This window comes from Nomascus leucogenys, chromosome 4 (assembly GCF_006542625.1).
Source record: "Nomascus leucogenys isolate Asia chromosome 4, Asia_NLE_v1, whole genome shotgun sequence".
Taxonomy (NCBI): Eukaryota; Metazoa; Chordata; class Mammalia; order Primates; family Hylobatidae; genus Nomascus; species Nomascus leucogenys.
This window is the reverse complement of record NC_044384.1, coordinates 140,935,289-140,959,408: the sequence shown is the minus strand read 5'-3', so window position 1 is coordinate 140,959,408 and position 24,120 is coordinate 140,935,289. Positions and strand designations below refer to the sequence as shown.

General features: G+C 40.8%; 1 protein-coding gene and 1 non-coding gene across 6 annotated transcripts in view; both read left to right on the top strand.

The window, feature by feature from the left end:
• Positions 1 to 20,322: 20,322 nt before the first annotated feature.
• PRSS55 (serine protease 55) overlaps positions 20,323 to 24,120 on the top strand; it is a 66,199-nt gene continuing 62,401 nt past the window's right edge. For all 5 annotated transcript variants that reach the window (XR_004029836.1, XR_004029830.1, XR_004029831.1 and 2 more), the window contains exons 1-2: positions 20,323 to 21,198; positions 21,496 to 21,672. The gene's annotated coding sequence lies outside the window, so the exon portion shown is untranslated. The remainder of the gene's footprint in view (positions 21,199 to 21,495; positions 21,673 to 24,120) is intronic.
• LOC115834861 lies at positions 23,260 to 23,366 on the top strand. The gene has a single exon (XR_004029862.1). It is a non-coding gene; the product is annotated as a U6 spliceosomal RNA (small nuclear RNA).

Below are 24,120 nucleotides of genomic sequence, written 5' to 3'. Positions count from 1 at the left end.
AAGAAAAAGGAAAAACAGAGAGGAGGAGGGAAGTCATTTATTTATTTATTTATTTATTTATTTATTTATTTATTTATTTATTTTTGGAGACAGGGTCTCATTCTGTTGCCCAGGCTGGGGTGCAGGTACACAGTCATCGGTCACTGCAGCCTCAGCCTCCCAGGCCCGAGCAGCCCTCCCATCTCTGCCTCCTGAGTAGCTAGGACTGCAGGTGTGTACCACCTCATCTGGCTAATTTATTTTTTATTTTTTGTGGAGTCACACTGTGTTGCTAGGGCTGGGCTCAAACTCCTGGGCTCAAGCAATCCTCCCTCCTCAGCCTCCCACAGTGGTGAGATTATAGGTGTGAGTTACCACGTCTGGTCTTTGTACTTATTTTTACTTTTTTCATTGTTTTCTCTTTTTTCCTGAAGTTAAAAAATGTATTCATTTATTTATTTTCGAGACAAGGTCTTGCTTTGTCACTCAGGCTGGAATGTAGTGATGTGATCTTGGCTCCTCACTGTAGCCTCGACCTCCTAGGCTCAGGTGATCCTCCTGCCTCAGCCTCACAGGTAGCTAGGACCACAGGTACATGCCATCATGCCTGGGTAATTTATCTGTTTTTTTTTAGTAGAGATAGGATTTTACCATGTTGCCTAGACTGGTCTCACAAAATTTATTATTATTCTTTTATTTCTTTCTGTTTTCTTGGGCATTCTTTTTGGATACATGTAGTTGTAACACATTCTTTTAGTTTTCCTTTATTTGAACATGTCTTGATTTCTCTTTTATTCCTGAAGGATATTTTTGCTGGATATGGAATTTCACATTGACACTATTTTTGTTTCGGCTTTTGAAAGATGTGCTACTTCCTTCTGGCTTCCATGATTTCTGATAAGAAATCTAGAGTGTTTGAATCTTTGTTCTGCTATAGATAATGTGCTATTCCTCTCTTGCCTCTTTAAAGTTTTTTTTTTTAATTTAGTTTCCAGAAGCTCTATTATGTTGTGTTTTGGCATGGATTTCTTTGGATTTATACTATTTGGCATTCATTCGGTTTCTCAAATATATAGATTTACGTATTTTGCCAAATTTGGGACTTTTTCAGCCGTTATTTCTTTAAATGCTTTTTCAGCCTTCTTCTCTTTTTTTTTTCTATATTTTTAGATTGGCCATTTTCTTGTAATTTGGCTAGAGAGAGAAGACTTTTCTTGGCCTGCTCTTGTTGGTGTTCTCAGGTTGCTGATGTCTGCAGCACTCAGTTTGGGATATATGAAACAACAGGGGAATTCATGGAACTCATCACTTTCTCATTCCTCAGGTCCTGAGATACCGAAGAGATCTGCCTTTTCTCTCCACCTTTCATAGTCTCTTTATACTTGTCTTGTTTATAATGTTCACGGATTTTAGCTGTACTTAGCTAAAACAGGGAGAAGTGTATCTACTTCATTTTGTCCAGCACCAGAATTCTATTTTGCCTCATCTTTGAAGGGTAGCTTGGGCGAGTATAGAATTCTCAGTTGATAATTGTTTCTTCCTTCAGTGCTTTTGAATATGTTCTTTACTGCGTGGCCTCCATTGTTCCAGGTGAGAAGTGAGCTATTAATCATGATGATGGCTCCCTAGAAATATAGAGTCCATTTTTTTCTTGTTACTTTGGAGGTTTTTTTTCTCTTTGACTTTCAATCATTTAACTATAATGGGTTTAGGTGTGAATATCTTTGTATTTATTTTATATGGAGTTTTTGGAGCTATTTTGCATGTATTCTGATATTTTTCATCAAAATGGGAAAATTTGGGGCCATATTTATTAAAATATTTTCTCTGTACCTTTCTCCCATTCCTGCTTTCCTGAGACTTCCATTATACACATGTGGCTTTGTCTCACAGCTCTCTGAATCTCTGTTTTATTCAATAGCATTTTCTTTGTTTTTAAGATGGGATACTTTCTATTGATCTATCTTCACGCACATTATTTCTTCAGCCGTCTACAACTTGCTGTTGAACCCATCTGGTGAATTTCTATTTCAGTTGTTCCTTTCAAGTACGGAATTTACATTTGGATCTTTTTCCTACAACATCTATCTCCTTACTGGAGCTCTCTATATGTTAATTCATTTTTGTTCTACTTTTCTTTAATTCTTTGAAAATGGTCTCCTTTAGTAATTTAAATATAACAGTTGCTTTTAAGTGCTCGTCTGCTAAATCTAACATCTGCAGATACTAAGAGACTATTAACTTTGTTTTATGAGTATGGATCACACTTTGCTGTTTCTTTGCATATCTTATACATTTTTTGGATAAAAACTACACGTTTTAAATATAAGTTGAATATCCCTAATCTGAAATCTGAAATTCTCCAAAATCCAAAAGTTTCTGAGCACTGACATGTTGCCACAGTAGAAAATTCCACACCTGACCTCATAGTTGCCATCAAAAATGGAGTTAAAACTTTCTTTCACGCACTAGACTTTTAAAAATATTATATAAAATTTCCTTCAGACTATGTATATGAGGTATATAGAAAGATACATAAATTTTGCGTTAAGACTGACTTGGGTCCCATCTCCACGATATTTCATTTTGCGTATGCAAATATTCCAAAATCCAGAATAATCCAAAATCTGAAACACTTCTAGTCTCAAGCATTTTACATAAGGGATACTCTGTTTATTGTAACAACTCTAGATGCTTGTTTGTTCCCCAGAAAATGGTTACAATTGTCATTTTGGAGTTTTTATGTGTTTATTTTTTCTCTAGTAATCTGCCTGGGCTCAATTGGTGAAATCTATTTCCCTTATGATGTGTAGACTCTGATGTCTCTGCTTGTTCATTTTTCAGCCTGACTTCCTCTGGGTTGATCTTGTGCCCGTGTAGCATGGTGGCTAAGCAGTTGATTACATCAGGTTGGGCTCAAACAGCTTTATCCAGTAAGGCTCCCATCATTTGCCAATTCATCTATGTCTGATTAGCAAAGTGCATTCAAAGTTCAGCCATTTTAAAGTCTTCCCTGGCGTTTACTTTCCAGCAAGCCCTTTCATGTCTCCTCTGTGCATAAACACAGCCCCAGGGTCAGCCAGCAATGTGTGGATAGCTCAGCCCCTCTCTGGTCTTTGGGGTACATATGTGAAGGTTAATCCAAGAATATGTTTGTCTCAACCATTACCAGAACTCAAGCTAGTAGAGCCTTTGGACTTCCCTGCTAATCTGCCACCAAGATTATTCATTCCTCTAAGAATCTATTGAGTCTCCTTCCACTGTGGCAGGGAATCTTCCAGTTCTCACAGTTCTGTCTCAGCAGAACTTTTGCGTCACCCAAGCTGGGAGGTACGCAGACAGCCACAGGGCAAGATTCCCACAGTTCGTATCTGAAGCTCAGCACATTTTCAAGCAAAGCTACTTCTTAGATTATTATATGCCTTTGATTTCCAGAGTGCTAAGATGGTTTTGTTAATTTTGTCCAGCTTTACAATTGCTTTTTAGGAAGAAAATTTGCTGACTTCATCACTAAGCCATAGCTAGAAGTTCTTCTCCTTTAAGATTTTAGTATAATTAAATTTTAAACAAATTTCACACAATTTTCACATGGCTTTTATTTAATGAAATGACCATTGGAAGCTGATGCCACTCTCCGGTTACAACACAGCATTTGAAATGCTGACACAGTCATTAAATGTCTCTTCAGGAGAGATTAATTCCATATAATACTGTATTATTTTGTGGTTACAATTCTAGAGAGCCAGAGCTGTGAAATTATAAAAGCTACCCTTCTCCAAAGAGCATAGGGGAACCCATCTGTGTTATTTTTTGCTGTGTAACAAACTACCATAAGTTCAGCAACTTACAAAAGCCACATGTTTATTACTTCAGTTTCTGCAGATGAGGAATCTGGCCACAGCTCAGATTTCATGGTCTCTCACAGGCTGCAATCGAAGTGTCATCCAGTCCTGGGTGGGATTTCATCTGGAGCCTTAACTGGAGGAAGGATCTGTTTCCAAACTCATGGGGTTGCTGGCCAAATTTCAGTTTCTCAAGGGCTATTCGACGGGGGGGCTCAGTTTCTACGTGGCTGTGGGCTGGATGCTGCCCTCAGTTTCTTGCAAAGTGGCCTCCTCCACATGGAAACTTGCTTTAATAACAGCCAGCAAGGGAGTGGGTCTGCCAGCAAGATGGAAGCCAGAATCCTTAGTATTTCTTAATCATTGAGAAATGCTATCCCCTCCATGTGGAGTATGCTGTTGATTAGAAGCAAGGTACTCAGGGGAAGAGAAGGGTGTGCAGTAGTGAATACAAGTATGTGGGCATAATTGGAAGCCATTTGAGAAGCTCCTTACTCTACCATCTCATTAAAACATGAACAGAAGGAAAATACTGAGTTTAACTCACACATGTATTTTTAAAAATGAAAAAATAAGCAAACTAATATTTCTATTGACAATGATGGCACATCAGAAAATATGATTATAAAATACATGGGAACCATCACCAAATATATACAAATGATATCAAATAAATTTTTTAGATGAGAAAAGCTATTAAAGAACAGCACAAATGAGAGTTACAAATGAGATAATACGCCAAAAGGAAAAATCGAAAAGAGATATGACAGCGATAAGGAAATATTTTAAATGAAAAAGCCACTAAAGTAATGAGGACTAAACTAGAAGTAACGTAAGCAAAATGCCTCTATGGATTGTACTATATGGATAATAGGGAATACAAAGATAGAAACAGAAGAAAAGCCTGAAAAACAGATTAATTTTTTTCCAAGTAATTGATTGATATAGTAGATAATAAATATCTAACATATGTATAATAGATTTTCCTAAAGAAAAAAAGCGATGGGCAAAGGATGATTACTGAAAGTTCTGTTTGTTAAAAATATCCTGAAATAAAGGAAAGCTTTAACCTCTATATTGAAAGGGCACACTACTGAGCTGCAAAAATCAATCCAAAATGCCCCAAACTGAGACATATTTAAATCCAGTAGTTCTCACACATTTTCCTTTAGGATGCCTATACAATCTTAAAAATTCTTGATAATCCCAAAGATCTTATATTTACATGGGTTACATATATTAATATTTATCATATTAGAAAACTAACATTGAGAAAGTTAAAAATGTATTTATTAATTGATTTTAAAATAATAAACCAATTGATAATATAAATAAAGTACTTTATGAAAATAATTTTATTTTCCAAAACACAAAAAAATAGAACTGTGGCATGTTTTAAATTTTTTCAAATTATTTTAAAGACTGGCTTAATAGAAGACAGCTGGATTCTTCATTGTGGTTCTGCATTCAATCTGTGGCACTATATCATTTGGTTGAAGTATATGAAGGAAATCTGGCCTGTCACATATATGTAGTTTGGAAAAAGAGGACTGTTATAACAGCCTTTTCACATAGTTGGGGATATTTCTTGATACTGTTCCAAAATTTGAAAAGTCATTTTTAAAGGCCAGTTGCAGTATGGAATCTGTAGCCAAATCAATGAGCTTTCCATACTCTGTTATATTAATATTTATCAGGCTTTTTGTGGATCTTTTACTCATGCATTATTTTACAGCATCAAACAGGCATTATTTGGAAAATGTTGGTTCACTGCTATGCAGATTTACCAAAAGTTCACACTGTTTGTGATATAATATTAACAAATCAGATTCATCGGTATCATCACCAATCTAATTGTAAAACGCTTTAAGTCAAAAATCAGCTCAAGATAGATCAAAGACTTAAATATAAGACCTGAAACTATAAACATTTTAGAAGACAACATTGGAAAATCTCTTCTAGAATCAGCCTAGACAAAGAATTCGTGATTAAGACCCCAAAAGCTAATGCAATGAAACAAAAATATATGAATGGACCTAATTAAACTAAAAAGCTTCTGCACAGCAAAAGAAATAATCAGCAGAATAAACAGACTACCCACAGAATGGGAGAAAATATTTGCAAACTACACATCTGACAAAGGAGTGGTGTCTAGAATTTACAAGGAACTCAAATCACCAAGAAAAAAACAAATAATCCAATTAAAAAGTAGGCTAAGGACATGAATAGACATTTCTCAAAAGAAGATGTACAAATGGCCAACAAACATATGAAAAAATGCTCAACATCACTAATCATCAGGGAAATGCAAATTAAAACTGCAGTGAGATGCCACCTTACTCCTCCAAAAATGGCCATTATTAAAAACATGCATTGTTTTATGGATCTTGGTGTGGATATGAGGAAAAGGGAGTGTTCTACACTGCTGATGGGAATGTAAATTAGTACAACCGCTGTGGAAAACAGTATGGAGATTCCTTAAAAAGCTAAAAGTAGATTCTACCATTTGATCCGGCAATCCCACTACTGGGTACCTACCCAGAGGAAAAGAAGTCATTATATGAAAGACACTTGTACATGCATGTTTATAACAGCACAATTCACAATTGCAAAGATGTGGAACCAACCCTAAGTGCCCATCAACTAATGCGTGGATAAAGAAAATGTGGTACGTATATACCATGGACTACTACTTGGCCATTAAAAGGAATGAAACAATATATTTTGGAGCAAGTTGGATGGAGCTGGAGGCCGTTGTTCTAAGTGAAGTAACACAGGAGTGGAAAACCAAAAACTGTATGTTCTCACTTATAAGTGGGAACTAGGCTATGAGTATGCAAAGGCATACAGAGCGATATTAATATTATGGACTTTAGAGACTTGGGGGGGTTGTTGGGAGGGGGACCAGGGATACACAACTGCACATTAGGAACAGTGTACAGTATAGAGGATGCACCAAAATCTCAGAATATATAATTCATGTAACAAAAAAACCACTTGTACCCCAAGAGCTATTGAAAAATTTTTTAAAACACAAACCTTTAAGTTTGGGAAGCTGTCAAGCTCATGGTGCTGGCTATGAATACCAAGTTTTCTGAAATCATAAAATGTGCCTGAAAGTTCAGTGTTATCATTGGCAGTAAATATTTTTAAATGACAGGATTACTTTTATTAATTTTCAAGAAATGTTTGCCAAATATCCGCATTCAAATAATGATAGTTTGTCTGTAAGTTGTTCTTTGAAGAAAAAATGGTGTTTTTTGAAAAACGTGGCAAGTTCAACTTGCACCTCAAACAATTTCACACACACTTTTCCTTGAGCTAGTCATCACACTTCAGGTGTGGAGCAGAAATCCTTGATGTGTAATTTTCATTTCTTCATATAGAGTATTCAAAAAATGTATATTCAAGCATTGACATTTAATACAATTGATCATTTTTAGTACTTCATCAAGGATATTCTTGGCCGGGTGTGGTGGCTTACGCCTGTAACCCCAGCACTTTGCTAGGCCAAGGCGGGCGGATCACGATGACAGGAGATCGAGACCATCCTGGCTAACATGGTAAAACCCCATCTCTACTAAAAAAAACACAAAAAATTAGCCGGGCGTGGTGGTGGGCACCTGTGGTCCCAGCTACTCAGGAGACTGAGGCAGGAGAATGGAGTGAACCTGGGAGGCAGAGCTTGCAGTGAGCCGAGATCGCGCAACTGTACTCCAGCCTGGGCGAAAGAGTGAGACTCTGTCTCAAAAAAAAAAAAAAAAAAAAAAAAAAAAAAGGATAGTCTTAAGTAAAACCCATTTTTTACTACTGTGAGTGGTTGGTAGTGAGGAATTCAGTAACTAAGACTATAATTTGTTACTAGAGCCTTGATTCATGATCAGACATACTATGTCTTTTGGACTGTCATTGCAAATATCAACAAAATTAAAAAGGGCAAATGTATCATTATGAAGATAGTTTTTAATCTAATGAGTCCTCTGGAAGGTTCAGGAACCCCCATGTGTTGTTCATGGTTGACACTCTGAGAGCCACTGTTTCAGTATAACTACTTGGCTTAAAGAAAAAGAAAAAAAAAATCCTTTGAACATCCAGGCTAAAAAGTCCTATCATTCCTAAGAAAAAGAAAATGAGTTTGACCTTAGACTTTTTGACAGAAGTGCTTTAGGCTAGAAGAAAACAGAATCCTATACTTAATATTTGTAGAAAGAAAATTTATGCCAAGCATTTTATATCCAGCCCAACTGACCTCAAATTATAAAGGCCACATTCAACTTTATGAACATACCAGAGCTCAGAAAATTTTGTTGCCATAAACCTTTTCTAAGGAATCTACTACAGAACAAACTTGAGCCTGTCAAAATAATTTGAGAAGTATTATATAAGGGTGGATAGTGAGTATATAATTTACTTGCAGTAGAACTAAGACCGTAAGATAGAGTGAAGAAGGCAATATAGTATATAATAGTGTTATGTTTTGACAATATAGCTATAGGACAATGATAAAAAATTCAGAGGAAATAGGAAGAGTACTGTGATGCTTAATTTTATGCCTCAACTTGATTGGGCTAAGGGATGCCCAGATAGCTGTGAAAACATTATTTGGGTGCACGTCCGAGAAGGTGTTTCCAGAGGAGATGAGCATTTGAATCTGTAGACTGAATAAAGAAGACCAGCCCTCACCAATGTGGGTGGGCATCATCCAGTCTGTTGGGGGCACAGATAGAACAAAAAGATTGAGGAAGGACACGTTTGCTTCCTGTTTGAACTGGGACATCCATCCTCAGACATCAGTACTCCTGGTTCTCAGGCCTTCAGACTAGGACTTAAACTGTTATTGCCTTCCTTCCTTTCCCTGCCCTCCAGTTTCTTAGGCCTTTGGACTTGGATTGAATTACGCCACTGGCTTTCCTGGTTCTCCACCTTGCACATGGCAGATTGTGAGATTTCTTGGCACATATAATCACATAAGCCAATTCCTATAATAAATCTATCTGTCTATATCTATATCTACATCTATCCTCCTACTGGTTCTGTTTCTCTGGAGAACCCTAAGACTAGTATACAAAAAATAGAACAAACTTTCAGATTGAGAAAAAAGACATGCAAGGCAAATGCATAAGAGATAAGTGTTATGATACATTGATATTCAACATCTTAACATAATTAAATGAAGATGAGAAGTCATTGAACAAAGGAGAGTTCGTGTTTCCTTCTACAATGTGCAATGAAGATAAAAGTTATTAATATTTTTGGATATTTTAAAACATCTCTCCCATACCTGTAGAAATCAATTGGACCAAAAAATTAAGGATGTGGAAAAACCAGCATTATCAGTAAGCTAGAACACGTAAATATATATTGGAGTTGCAAAATCCAGTAATGAAAAATTTGCCTTCTTTCCAAGTGCACATTGAACGTTATTGTTTTAGTCTATTCTCACACTGCTATAAGGAGCTGCTCAAGACTGGGTAATTTATAAACAAAGAAGCTTAATTGATTCACAGTTCTGCATTGCTGGGGAGGCCTCAGGAAACTTACAATCGTGGCAGAAGGGGAAGCAAACAAGTCCTTCTTCATACGGCAGCAGGAGAGAGAAGTGCAGAGTGAAGTGGAGAAAAAGCCCCTTATAAAACCATCAGATCTTGCGAGAACTTACTCACTATTATGAGAACACCATGGGGGGAACCTCCCCCATGATTCAGCTACCTCCCACCAGGTCCCTTCCATGATGCATGGGGAAGATTATGAGAACTACAATTCAAGATGAGATTTGGGTGGAGACACAGCCAAACCATATCAATTATGAAATGAATATATTTTGGGCCACAGTGAAAATCCCACTAAATTAAAAAAATTAGAAATAATACCCACAGCATTCTCCAACCACAATAGGATAAAGCTAGAAATCAATAACAAAACAATAATAAAACACTTTTAAAATCTGTGAATTTACAAGGATCTTATTAAACCACCACTGGATCACAGTGAAAATACAGATCCAAATTGCAGAATGTCTTTGAAATGTCAATAATGAGCGAAAACGGAACAGCCAGGATGGGTAGATAGCAAACCCATCTCTGCTCCAGAATGACAGTGTGTCATGTGAGGCACTAATCCCTGCTGAATGAATTGCAGCCAGGCACCAGCACCATCTGCTTCTATTACTTTAGCGTTCTGTCTTGCTTCAGTGACACCAGTGATTACACTGTCTGTTGTCTCAAGACCAAATGTCTTTCTCATCATGTGTGTTGGGGACATGGGCAGTGATTCACATAAGGGCCAGTAGTTCCTGCCCTGGCACCAGCATTGGCCTCAGCTATGTCCACGGATCAGTGAAGTATACACAGCATGAGGCTTGCAGGGGTCAGGGCTCTGCCTCCTTTCTTCTCTGTCGTTGGTCAGGCTCATGACCTTGATCCTCTGCAATAATATCTGTCCTTCAATTCTCTTTGTGATCATCCCACCATAGCAACTCAGATTTTAAAAATATTAGTCAAGGAGATCTCCGCCTGCATTTTGGAAGCTTGCTGAGCAGATGGCTTTGCTTCCTTTGGAAAAGTCAGAAGCCAAGGCCAGCATTTAGTTAGAAAGGGTGTGTTAGCCCCAAATATGTCATGCTTTCTAGGTTAGCTTGGAAGGGGTCAGGAAGAATCCATCAGAAGAACATTCTGATGCTCATATTTTAAACTTGGCTGGAGGCACATGTACAAGCATCCTTTGGAATGGAAGGGGTGGCAAAGTCTTTTCCTGCAGCAGAAGAGGCAGCATTAGCTTCATGCTTCAGCAAGAAAAAGCAGAGAGGCAGGTGGCACCCCAGGGAGTTCCAGACAAGGGACTGACACAAAGCCAGAGGGGAAGCACATTTTCTAAAGAATAAGGACTCTATGTAGAGCTGAGACCCTGCACACTGCCCTCACCAAGCCACATGTAAGTTTCTTCTTTTAGGCACATAGGCTTGTCCCAACATTATAACAACACTTAGATAAAACAGATAACTGTTGGACAAACAGAAACACCAGGAATGCAAGTACACATCACAAAACCATTGGAGGGGGCAGAGAAGGTGGCCATCTGCAAGCCAAGGGGAGAAGCCTGGGTAGAAACCAGCCCTGCTGACACCTTGACCTCAGACTTTCAGTCTCCAGCACTGTGAGAATGTAAATTTCTGTTGTTGAAGCCTGCCCACCTCGGTATTTTGTTATGGCATCCCTAGCAAAAGAATACGACTCATGGTTATTTTTCAGATATGAAAACACAGGACCCTTCTTTGCCTCCATGCCTTTGCATTTCTGGTTCTCTGCCCTTGACACATCTCTTGTCCATTCAGGAAACTGTGTAGCCTTCATGTCTTCTGTAAATCCCTCCTGGACCACACCAGGCAACTGGTGTGTCCTCTGTGCTGTCCAAGCACCTGAAACCACACACCTGTAAAGCACTGATCACAGTGAAAAGAAAATACTTGTTTATATGACTATCTCCCTCATTAAACTATCAAATTCTGCAAAACAGAGACTGTCTTGTATTGGCATGCGGCTGGACAGAATAGTATTAATCCTCGTCTTTTGTTCATAAACATTTGTCACTGGTTCATACATGGTTTTAAAAAGAAATTAGGTGTTTTTTGTTCTAATTTTTTTTTTTTTTTTTTTTGAGACAGGGTCTCACAGTTCTCCCAGGCTGGAGTGCTGTGGCTCAATCTCAGTTCACTGCAACCTCTGCTTCCCGGGCTAAAGTGATCCTTCCACCTCAGCCTCCTGAGTAGCTGGGATTACAGGCACACACCACCATGTCTGGCTAATTTTTTGTATTTTTTGTAGAGATGGATTTTCGCCATGTTGCCCAGGCTAGTCTCAAACTCCTGGGCTCAAGGGATTCACCTGCCTGGGCCTTCCAAAGTGCTGGGATTACAGGCATGAGCCACTGCACCACCTAGCCTTATGTTTAATAATTCAATAGGTAACCATGAACCAATTACCTAAAGAATAGCTGAAATGTGATACCTAACTATTTATCACCATCAACAACTATCCTCGATCTTTCTCCCATAATAAACATCATCTTGAGTCTTATATTCATGACTTGCTTGCCCTTGATGTCCTTTTATGTGATTTAATTACTATAGATATCTACAGGCATATTTATACATATATCTATAGATATCTATATGTAGTAATTATATATAATATATATATTTCTAGGACTGTATCTATTTCTAGAACAAATAGGAGTCTATTTCACATGTTTTTAATAGTATAAGATGGGTATCATTCTATATATAATCTTTTGTTTTCATTATAATTAACCTTCCATTGCTAAAATTCATCCATATTGTTGCATATGGCTGATTCTTTTGTTATTATATGAATAGACATCACTTTAGTCCTCTGGCACTCAATTATTAGGTATTTGTTTTGTTTAGTCTTGCTCTGAACAGCCCTGCTATAGGCTTTCTTGCACATGTTGCCTTGTGTGTGTCATAAATATGTATATGTTTACATGTGTAAGAGTTTCTCTTGGGTAATGTGGTAGGCAGAGTGTTGCCTGACCCAAAGATGGTCACAGTCTAATTCCCAGAACCTACGAATATGTTAGCTTACATGGCGAAGGGGAATTAAGTTTGCAGATGAAATTAAGGTTTCTCATCAGTTGATTTTGAGATGGGGAGAGTATCTGCATTATCTAAATGGGACCAATGTAATTACAAAAATTCCTTATAAGTCGAAAGTGGAGGCAGAACAGAGGACCAGGGAGAGGCCAGCATGAGAAGAACTCGGCCTGATGTTGACTTTGAAGATGGTGGAAGGGACCATGGACCAAGGAATGTGGAACATCTCTGAAATCTGGAAAAGACAAGAAAATGGAACGTCCCTTACTGCCTTCTGCCAGCACTTTGACTTGAGCCCAGTGAGAGGTGTTTTGGGCTTCTGACCGCAACCATACAGTGATAAATTCATGTTGTTTTGTGTCACTAAGTTTGTGGCAATTTGTTACAGCAGCCGTGGGAAATCATACAGGTAGATAATTACAAGTAGAGCTCCTGTCACAGGCTAATATAGTCCCATCTGTAGTAGATGCAGACAACTTGGTTTCCAATTATTTGCCCTCTTAATAGCAGAGTTTGAAAGTTCCTATTTGCTCACATGCTGCCAACTCTCAATGTATCAATATTTGTAATGTTATCTTTTCTGGAAGGTTATAGAGTTATCTCATTGTGGTCTTAATTTGCATTTTCTAGATAATTGACAAGTCTAGCACATTTTTACATTTTTATGGGCCACTGAAGATCCTCTTTGTTTGAGGTGTTTGTTCAGCCCTTGTGCTCATTTCTTGGTTGGTTGTCTCTCCTTTTCCTTATTCATGTGTGGATGTCTTAAATATGTTCTCAGATCAATGCAGTTTTCAATTACAGGTGTCGCAAATATCTTTTCCTATTCTCGCACCTGTGCCTTCTGACTCAGACATTCTTCATTTTCATGTTTAGTTAGTGCTGGAAATCCACACGTGGCTCCCCGGTTCTGGGGCATTCTCAGGGATGTTCAGCGAAACAAAGTGAGGAACTTCTATGAAGCTCCACCTGCACTCACAGCTCAGGCAGTCAAGGGCTGGTAACCTGGGAAACTATGGGAAGGACAGGGAGCGCCGCCTTCACAGCCCCATCCTTCCAGGGAGCAGGCTGTGAAGGACACTATAGCAATATGGTGCCTTTCTTTTACCCCTGATACAGCTGCTTAACTGGCAGCGGTATAACGTAGGGCACAGAGATTTTGTGGATGATGTTAGCACTGTTTGTGGAAAATTATGTGTTGGCTCAGGAATAAAAAGACGACTTTGAGCTCTGGGGAGATAATCACAAAGAGCAGGGCTGCTGAAAATCTTGGATGCTTTTCCAGAATAGGAGAGTTCCCAAACTGATGGAGTTCAATCCCAGACTCAGGCCCTCTTCAGAAAGAAAGCAACAGCATCCCCACATAGTGACTGTTCTGGGCTCCGGCCCCAGCTCCAGTTCCTCTTTCCTCTCCTCAAGCAGAAGAATGACTTAATAGAGAAATTGAGAACATAAATCATGAATACCCAGCCCTGTAGGTAAAGAGGGATGATCTCGTGCTAATTCTCAAGAAGAATAGGAAAAGGCCAGGTGCGGTGGTTTACGCCTGTAATCCCAGCACTTCACAAGGCTGAGGCAGGCAGATCACTTGAGCCCAGGAGTTCAAGACCAGCCTGGGCAACATAGCAAGACCCCATCTCTACAATAAATACAACGAATTAGCCAGGCGTGGTGGTGCATGCCTGTGCTCCCAGCTACTCAGGAGGCTGAGGCAGGAGGATGATTTGAGCCCAGGAGGTCGAGGCTGCAGTGAGCTATGATCACATGACTGCACTTGAATCCTGGGCAACAGAACAAAACCCTGCCTCAAAAATAAAAACTAATAAAAATAGGAAAAGATATTCTATCTTTTGTATTTTGGAGTTAAAGGCTGAGCTGGTTAGAATTAACCTGAGGTCATAAATCAACCGCAAAAACAAAAATGTATGAAAACAACAAAAAAGCATGAATATGCTTTAGCATTAGGTTATATATATTAATATTTATAAATCTCTGTACATATCAGGTAGGTACAGACATAGATAAAATACACATATATAGATATAAAAATAAATAAAACAAAATTTTGTTGGATGTACTCCAAGAAATAGAAAATTTTAGCTGCTTTATCATCTCTACCCAAAGAAATTCAAGTTGCCCCTATAATACGTAAGTTTATAAAAGAAAGAAATGGAAAGGAAATGGATGGAGTCATAAAAAGTAAGAAAATAGAATTGGTGAAGTTAAAACCAAACAAGAAGCAGCAAAACAAGAACCCAATCCCTTCTAAGTGACAATGTGGGCTGATGTAAGTTATTCATGCAGAATGCAGAAGACATGGGCCGGGCATGGTGACTCATGCCTGTAATCCCAGCACTTTGGGAGGCTGAGGTGGGCAGATAACCTGACGTCGGGGGTTCAAGACCAGCCTGGCCAACATGGTGAAACCCCGTCTCTACTAGAAATACAAAAATTAGCCAAGCCTGGTGGTGCACTCATGTAGTCTCAGCTACTCTAGTTCAAGCACCAGAATTGCTTGAACCCCGGAAGTGGAGGTTCAGGCAATTCTGAACCGGGGACGTAGAGGTTTCAGTGAGCCGAGATCATGCCACTGCACTGCAGCCTGGGAGACAGAGCAAGACTCCACCTCAAACAAACAAACCAAAAAAAAGAAGAACGCAGCAGACATTCATGCATGACTCAATGCGGAATTGCAGGAATAAGGTGAAAGACGCAGAGGACAGACGACTTAGACCTGGCATGTGAGTAAGCAGTATACCTGAAGTAAAGAAAAGGGAAAAAATTGGAACTGAAAAGCCTTTGAAATCCATAACGGAAGGAATAAAAACAATTTTCTTGAAACAAAGATTTAAACTACAGAGAAAAAGAATTTTATATAAGAACTTACTCTTCCAGGCAGGATGGAAAAGTTTGCAGGAAATTAAAGCACTTGCCAAAAATAACTAGAAAACTCAGATAAAATGCAAAAACCTTATGTTTAAGGGCATAAAGACCTGCTAAAGCAAGCCTGGGAATTTTAGAAGAAGAAGAAAGCAAAAATTGAGGCCGAGTCAGTATTTGGAGATATGACGGGCAAGAACTTCCAAGAATTGATGAAAGACATCAACTCATCAACTGAAATAATTTTGTGTGTCACCAGCAAGGCAAATACAAGAGAACCACACCTAGGAATACCATGTTCAAACTGCTGAAGACTAAATAGAAGGGAAAAAAATCTCAAAAACAGCAAAACAATGCATACTATCATCAGAGGAATAACAGTGAAGTTGGCAGACTCCTTAACCTATGCTTAAATTCCAGTGTTGAAAATTAGTCCCATGGTCTTGCCTAGTTGCAAAGGGGACATTATGAAATGCAATGTCTGTATGAGCAGAGACTCCCTTCCTTCCTTCCTTCTTTCCTTCCTTCCCCTCCCTCCCTCCTTTCCCTTCCCTCCCTCCCTCCTTCCCTCCTTTCCCTTCCCTCCCTCCCTCCTTTCCCTTCCTCCTTTCCCTTCCCTCCCTCCCTCCTTTCCCTTCCCTCCCTCCTTTCCCTTCCCTCCCTCCCTCCCTCCCTTCCCTTCCCTCCCTCCCTCCCTCCTTCCTTTCCCTTCCCTCCCCTCCCTCCCTCCCTCCTTTCCCTTCCCTCCCCTCCCTCCCTCCCTCCCTCCTTTCCCTTCCCTCCCTCCCTCCCTCCTTTCCCTTCCCTCCCTCCCTCCCTCCTTTCCCTTCCCTCCCTCCCTCCCTCCTTTCCCTTCCCTCCCTCCCTCCCTCCTTTCCCTTCCCTCCCTGCCTCCCTCCTTTCCCTTCCCTCCCTCCCTCCGTCCTTTCCCTTCCCTCCCTCCCTCCTTTCCCTTCCCTCCCTCCCTCCCTCCTTTCCCTTCCCTCCCTCCCTCCCTCCTTTCCCTTCCCTCCCTCCCTCCGTCCTTCCCTCCCTCCCTTCCTTCCTTCCTTCCTTGACGTAGTCTCGCTCCGTCACCAGGCCGGAGTGCAGTGGCGCAATCTTGGCTCACTGCAACCTCCACCTCCCAGGTTTAGGCAATTCTGCCTCAGCCTCCCAAGTAGCTGGGATTACAGGCGCATGCCACCATGCCCAGCTAATTTTTGTATTTTTAGTAGACACGGGGTTTTACCGTGTTGGCAGGATAGTCTCAATCTTTTGACCTCCTGATCCACCTGCCTCGGCCTCCCAAAGTGCTGGGATTACAGGCGTGAGCCACTGCACCCGGCCGGGCAGGGACACTTTCTAGTGTCCTTCTACAACATGGAAAGGAAGCATGATTTCTGTAGACAGTTAACCACTTCCAGCACATTGCCCGTTACCCTTCATTGATGCATTCCTACTGCTTTGGTGAAAGAAGCATCTTTAGACCTTCTTACGGGACATAAAGAGGGATGGAGAGGGATTCATTAGCATAATGAATCTGCCCCAGCTTCTCATCTCCATAAGAATTTGTATTCCTTTCTCTTCAGTGTAACTAGAAATTTCTGACATGACTGCATCATTTAATGTAGACCACTTTTAAATGCAAGGTTTAATTAACCAACCAAGCAAACTATTAGAGCCACTCCCAGCTGTTCATTAGTTTATTGAATTCAGAATATGCCATAAACTAATTATATGGATTAATCCAGTCCACTCCAATGCTGTGTTTTTCCCCTTTGTTTTAGTACTTTTAGACTTTGTTTCAGCTATATTTTTCAGGTGCATTCTGATGTCATAGCAAAATTTTAGCATTCTTTTTTTTGTTTAATGTCCTCCAGATCCAATTTTTGTACTTTTTTTCCTGTGGGATACTATGAAATTGAGTTGTATTTATAATCCTGGAGGCCAGGAGAGTTGGTGGGTTGAGTTTTGAAGATAATTAGCATCCTTCTATAAAGTAACTGCTTCATATGAGATCATTCCAGGACTCTGAAGCAGGAAATGGCCAGAATTTTCAGAAGAGAGGAAAGGTTTTTTTGCTGGTAAGTGAGACTCAGTGGTATTTGTGTGTTCAAGGTACCTGGATACTGTATTAATCGTGCCTTTTTGTGTTTTTGAAGTTTTGTATTTTCAATGTTTTGTATTTTTGATGTTTGATATCTGGGACCTTGTTGATCCTAGAGTGTCTGCCCATCCCAGGGCTGGACAATTCCTAGACAGAGTAAAAGACTCACCTGCAAATGCACTTTTCATATGCAACCCAACCAATGCAAAGCGACTACCCACCAAATACCTCCTTTATTGTGCTCTCTCTCCCCTAATCACCAGAGCCAGGTGCCAGGCAACTGGCAGCAATCTCTATCCTCCAGAGCCTGCTGAATTATCCACACTAGCCAATCCTCAGCCTGCAGAGCCTGCCTCACGTGTTCCTTCCTGCAAAGCCCACATTAAAGACTCTGCCTACACACTCTTCCCTGCTCCTCCTGCTTCTGGTGCTTCCCCATGTGGTTCTGCATGCTCCTCCCCTCAGAAACTGTGAGTAACAAACTCTCTTTTCAGTGGCAGTTGTCTTCCGATCTGTTGGCTTTACCACACATAAATAATAATAACACTTCCATTTTATAACAGATAGATGAAAATCTACCCAAATCTCCCTATTTTGAGTCTCAGATGTCTAATCTTTCCCCCAACCCTACCTTTCACATGAGAGACCTAGAAAGGCTGTGAATTCTATTTATATTGTATTCATGCAATCAATAGGATTAAATTTGGAGCCCAAGTATTTGCTACACTGGTTCTACAGCTACAAGAAAGAACAGACTTGGCCGGGCACGGTGGCTCACGCCTGTAATCCCAGCACTTTGGGAGGCCGAGGCGGGTGGATCAGGAGGTCAGGAGATCGAGACCAGCCTGGCTAACACGGTGAAACCCCATCTCTACTAAAAATACAAAAAATTAGCTGGGTGCAGTGGTGGGCGCTTGTAGTCCCAGCTACTCGGGAGGCTGAGGCAGGAGAATGGCGTGAACCCGGGAGGCAGAGCTTGCAGTGAGCTGAGATAGCGCCACTGCACTCTGGCCTGGGCGAAAGAGCAAGAGTCCGTCTCAAAAAAAAAAAAAAAAGAGAGAGAGAAGAGACTTCAGCCAAAAATAAAATTAAAACCTGAGCTGCTATTTTCTTAAGCTCTATTCTAAACATTTAGCTTACCCCCACAGTTCTTGTGTTAACAGCAGCAAATCCGTATGGGTTTGCAGCAACCTCACTTCTTGCCTCCTCAGAAGAAAGAATTTGACTGAGGGGCATAAGGCAGAGGGAGAAACTAAGGCAAATTTTTGAGCAGTAGTGAAGGTTTATCAAAAAGTTTTAGAGCAGGAAAGAAAGGAAGTAAAGAGAAGTAGTGAAAGTTTATCAAAAGGTTTTAGAGCGGGAAAGAAAGGAAGTAAAGTACACTTGGAAGAATGACAAGCAGGCAACTTGAGAGATTCAAGTGCACTGTTTGACCTTTGACTTGGGGTTTTCTACGTTGGCAGGCTTGAGGGGTCTGCATCTCTTTTTCCCTCATTCTTCCCTTGGGGTGGGCTCTCCACATGCTCAGTGGCCTGCCAGCACTTGGGTATGTGAGCATGCGCAGTGTGTTGACTAAAGTTGTGTGCATGTTCATTTGAGGCATTTTTTCCTTATCAGTCGAACATTTCTGGAGGAAGGTCATATACCAGTTAAACTCTGCCATTTTGCCTCTTAGTGCACATGCTTGAGCCTGCTAACCCAGCTCCCAAGTTCTTACTGGGAAGCTGCTCATCACCAGCTTTAGGTGTGTTCTGTCTACTGTGAGACCACCTTTCCCTGGTGCCAGTTGTGACCAATTACTGTTTTAAAGAGACAGCTTAACAACTGCTGACCATTACCTGACGGTCACCTGCTGCTCCTCATTGGGGGATGGGGCCCTCTCCTGCTCTGCTCATGTCTGCCTCACTACCTACCTGACAGTCACCTGCAGTTCCTCATTGAGGGGTGGGGCCCTCTCCTGCTCTGCTCCTGTCTGCCTCACTACCTACCTGACAGTCAGCTGCCGTTCCTCTTTGCGGGGTGGGGCCCTCTCCTCCTCTGCTGTGTCTGCCTCACTACCTATTCTAGCACTTGTGTTCCTCGTTCCCATCATAATGGCCAATAGCAGCAACCACTTGGGCTACCAAAAGCTTCCCTTAAATAGCTATGTTTACCGACTATCTGTATGCCACTTTCAAGTGGAAACAAAGACATCCAGGTCAGATATCAAATAAAAACCAAACCAGATACCCAGTTCTAGAATACTCAGGTCAGCAAAAAAAAAGACATTACTGCGGAAATAGTCCTATACTTCTACTAATTTAGACCAACTGATTTAGACCAAGATGCCAAGGCAATCCAATGGAAAAAGTAAGGCCTTTTCAAATCGATTGGCTGTGTATATGAAATAAATGAATGCTGACCCATATCACACCATACACAGAAGTAATTTCAAGATAGATGATGGACCTAAATGTTAGAGGTAAAATGATAAAGCTTGTAAAAGAAAATAATACAGTATCTTCTCAATATTGGAATAGGTGAAAATTTCTTAGGATTCAGCATGTACTAAGCATGAAATAAATAATTGATCAAATGGGTTTAATAAAAATTAAAACCATTTTTAAGAACTCTTCACACTGTATACTTAAGATCAGAGTATTTCTGTTTGTGCACATTTTAATTTTTTAAAAAACCTACTTTATCATTTCTTTCTTATAGAATTAGCAAAAATCTGAAAGTTTGACAACTACTTTGTGATGGAGGCAGAGAAGCACCGCCATTAAGCACACACATGCACACACATGTACACACACGCACACACAAGTACACAAACAGTACAAACACAAGTACACACACACACAGGCACACCAGTACCCACACACGTACATGCACACAGTACATGTGCACACACGTACATGCACATAGTACATCTACACACATACACACATACATGCACACATGTACACATACATGTACACACACACCCTCTCACAGGAGCTTGGTGAAGTGGTCTGGTCATTTCAGCTTCTCTATCTGCCTACTGGCCTGAGCTGAAGGCACAAGACTGCAGCCTCTCCTAGCCTCAGCCTTCTGAACTTTAAGCCCAGGGAATCATCACTACTCTTAGTTCATAGACAAGAGGAAATCCTTTTTAAACCCAGCTTTCTTGGGGACACTACCCCATCTGCATGTAGCCACCATTCTTTGCTTCCCAGTTGCCAAAATTCTTGTGGCCACTGCAGCTTTAGACCAAAACGGACTGCAGGTGTATACTGATTCTTCCTGCTAAGGCGTTTGGGTGCTTCCTCACCTAAATGCTTTCCAGACTCAGATGGTGGACAAGTTATCGTGTTCTGAGAAAGCTAATGAAGGCCAGGCTAAAGGAATTGTCTTTACATCATATTTTCTTTCTTCTCACATGCATATGCACAAAGGTTGATGCTTTTCCTTTGTTGTTGTTGTTGTTCACAGCTCATGGAATTCCACTTAAGGCAAACTCATATAAAATGCTCTCATTTTTTAAAAATATTCTGCAGCTTTTTCATTCTCTCTCTTCAAAAATATGCCAAGTTGCCTCAGTAAAGAATGCTGTTTTGTATGTCATGCCTCATTGAAAAAATTCTGCTCAACGATGATTGCATGAAGAATGGACAGTCCACCCTCTGGTCCAGATGGCCCAAAAGGTGCCCTTGGTGTCCATCAGACTGTCAGACTGCTGTTCACTGGGGCAGCTCCCAGGGTCTCTGCTCTTCTTTTGAGTCTGCACCACCGACATCCATTTAAGCTTCAATTGGAGCTCCTGATGCTTGCGAGCAAAGGTACCTTGACTGCTACATCTCATTAGCTGTGTTTTTTTTTCCCCCACCCCAACACTAGGACATTTCTGCTTCAGTGACTTCTGATCCTGAATGTTAGCTTTGTTGCTCATAATCTCTGAGAGCCAAAAGCAACTTTTACTGGGGACTCAGGACCAGATGGTAGCTGAGGGAGCAAGCAGGGTGAAGGACAAGGATCTTTCTGGAAACCAAATCTGCAGGTTTCTGGGATGAGCTACCAGTGAAGCGGGAGGGAGTTCAACATGTTTCCTATCTCATGAGCCGTCTACCCTTTTGTAGGATAAAAGCTGCTGTGGAAGGATGCGTGTTTGTAAGGAGGAAAGAACAAGCTTCCTGCTTCCCAGGTCCCTGGCATGCTCCCCCTGGTGGAAAGGCACTCCCTCCAAACTCTTGGAGAGGACTCAGGCTGAAAGTGGCAAGCTACTTCTGAGTTCCAGGTGACCCATAGGCTGTGAGGTGGGTCTTAGCTATCTTTTAAGTACTGCTGTAGTTCTATGATTAGTTCAGGCACACCTCATCATCTGAGAGCCACTCATTGCAACCTGGAGTTGCCCTCTACCTTAGTGCACAAACTGAGAAGGACGCTTGGCTTTTGAGACAATGTGGTGTTTAATCACCAGGATAATAGAAGCATCACGAAATTCAGTAACGGGATGGCCCAGGGTGAGAGAAGCAAAGCGTACGCAGAGTCTGGCTCATACTTATAAGGCTTCCCTGCCAGCACAGTCTTCCCCTCGATCCAAAGCAGATAATTGGACACCTCAGTGTACACTCCAGGCATGTTCTTCTGGCCACGGCCCACACCCCAGCTGATAATACCCAGCTGGTACCATTGCTTTTGTTCTTTTTCTGGCAAACCAGAGGCCCCCCTACTGTCACCCTAGGAAAGAAAGGTTGTTTGGGAGGGGAAGGGGCAGGAACAAGTTACTCTTACAGCCTACTGAGGTGCAGCCCGCTGGCACGAGGCAAAAAGCACTTATGGCACCTTTTGATGAGCAGACTTCTTTTTTTAAGAGTTGGGGTCTTGCTGTGTTGCCCACGCTGAAGTGCAGTGGTGCAATCATAGCTCACTGCAATTTTGAACTTCTGGGCTCAAGCAATCTTCCTGACTTGGCCTCTCAAAGGGCTGGGACTACAACCTTTGGGACAATAGTTTTGATTAGGCTCTCCAACCACATAGCTATGCTCTGGGACTTCTGGAAAAGAAAACAAACAATTTGGTCAACAAGGACTCTCAATCATCACCATTTAGTCTCATGCATTAGTTTTATTATTATTTTTGAGACGGAGTCTCACTGTCGCCCAGGCTGGAGTGCAGTGGTGCAATCTCAACTCACTGCAACCTCCTCCCCCTGGCTTAAAGCGATTCTCCTGCCTCAGCCTACTGACTAGCTGGGACTGCATACAGATGCCACCATGCCTGGCTAATTTTTGTATTTTTAGTAGAGATGGAGTTTCACCATATTGGCCAGGCTAGTCTTGAAGTCCTGACTGCAAGTGATCTACCCACCTCGGCCTCCCAAAGTGCTGGCATTACAGTCATGAGCCACCGCGCCTGGCTCATGCATTAGTTTTAATACAACAAGGGCTGGTTTTATAATCTATTTTATGTCTAAGCACTTTTGTATGTTTTTTTCAAAATTCTTCACATTTTCCCCTTGCCTTTTCACCCCAAATCCATTTTCAGCCAACCCATTTTTCTCTTTCTGTGTTGTTCATGATAACAAAAAGTAAAAAACACCAACAAAAACCCATTGCACCTCATAATAGGTCACTGGAAAAATACAGTAGATATACAAACTGACATATGCCAGTGCAAAAATTACAAATATTGTATGAAAATGTTATCTTGTGGCACAAAACATTGAATTATAAACAACTTACAGATGCTGAAACATCCTGAAAAAGATGGCCAAATAGCACAAATAAATGGAGCAGACGTAATTAATGTGAAAATTGAGGAATATGGTAACTCTCATGGTTTTCAAGGTTTCCTCAAACCTTTTGGACCTTTCAAAAACTTCTATTAAAAAGTAATGCATAGTGCTCACTTCGGCAGCACATATCCTAAAACTGGAACAACACAGAGAAGATTGGCATGGCTCCTGCACAAGGATGACATGCAAATTCGTGAAGCGTTCCATATGTTTACATCACACACCAGGGCCTGTCGGGGGTGGGGGGGTGGGGGCCAAGGGGAAGGAGAACGTTAGTACAAATATGTAATGCATGCTGGGCTTAAATCCTAGGTGACGGGTTGTGATGGGTGCAGCACACCACCATGGCACATGTATACCTATGTAACAAACCTGCACATTCTGCACATGTATCCCAGAACTTAAAGAAAACAAAAAGAAACGTATAATGATAAAAAGTTGGAAAACTCAGATATGGAAAAAGACCATGAAGAATACCCACAACTACATAAATAAGTACATTTATATATAAACACACACTACATGATGAGCAGACTTTTTTTCATGCACGATTTTATACACGATTGTGTATGAAGAGAATATTTCAGGAAGAATACATATCCATATAATTGCCTTTGGCGAGTGGACTGAGAATGAGTGTAAAAGGTGGAACCCCTCTTCATTGTGCAGCCATCTGTGCTACTTGAACTTTCTTTATCATATATTCAAATAAATAAATGCAATCAACAATCCTCCTAATTCCACCCCTGCAGAGGCAACTCCTATTGCCACCTTCTGATGTAACTTTCCACACCCCCGTCTATCAATGTGCACCCATCATATTTTAGAGATAGGATCAGGATGTTCATACTGTTTCACAGCTCATAAGGCTTTGTTTTCAAAAATGTTAAGTGACACACAAAATGTTAAAAAAAATCACCACTCTATATGTTGCAAGTCCAAATACAAAACATTAAAACAAACAACT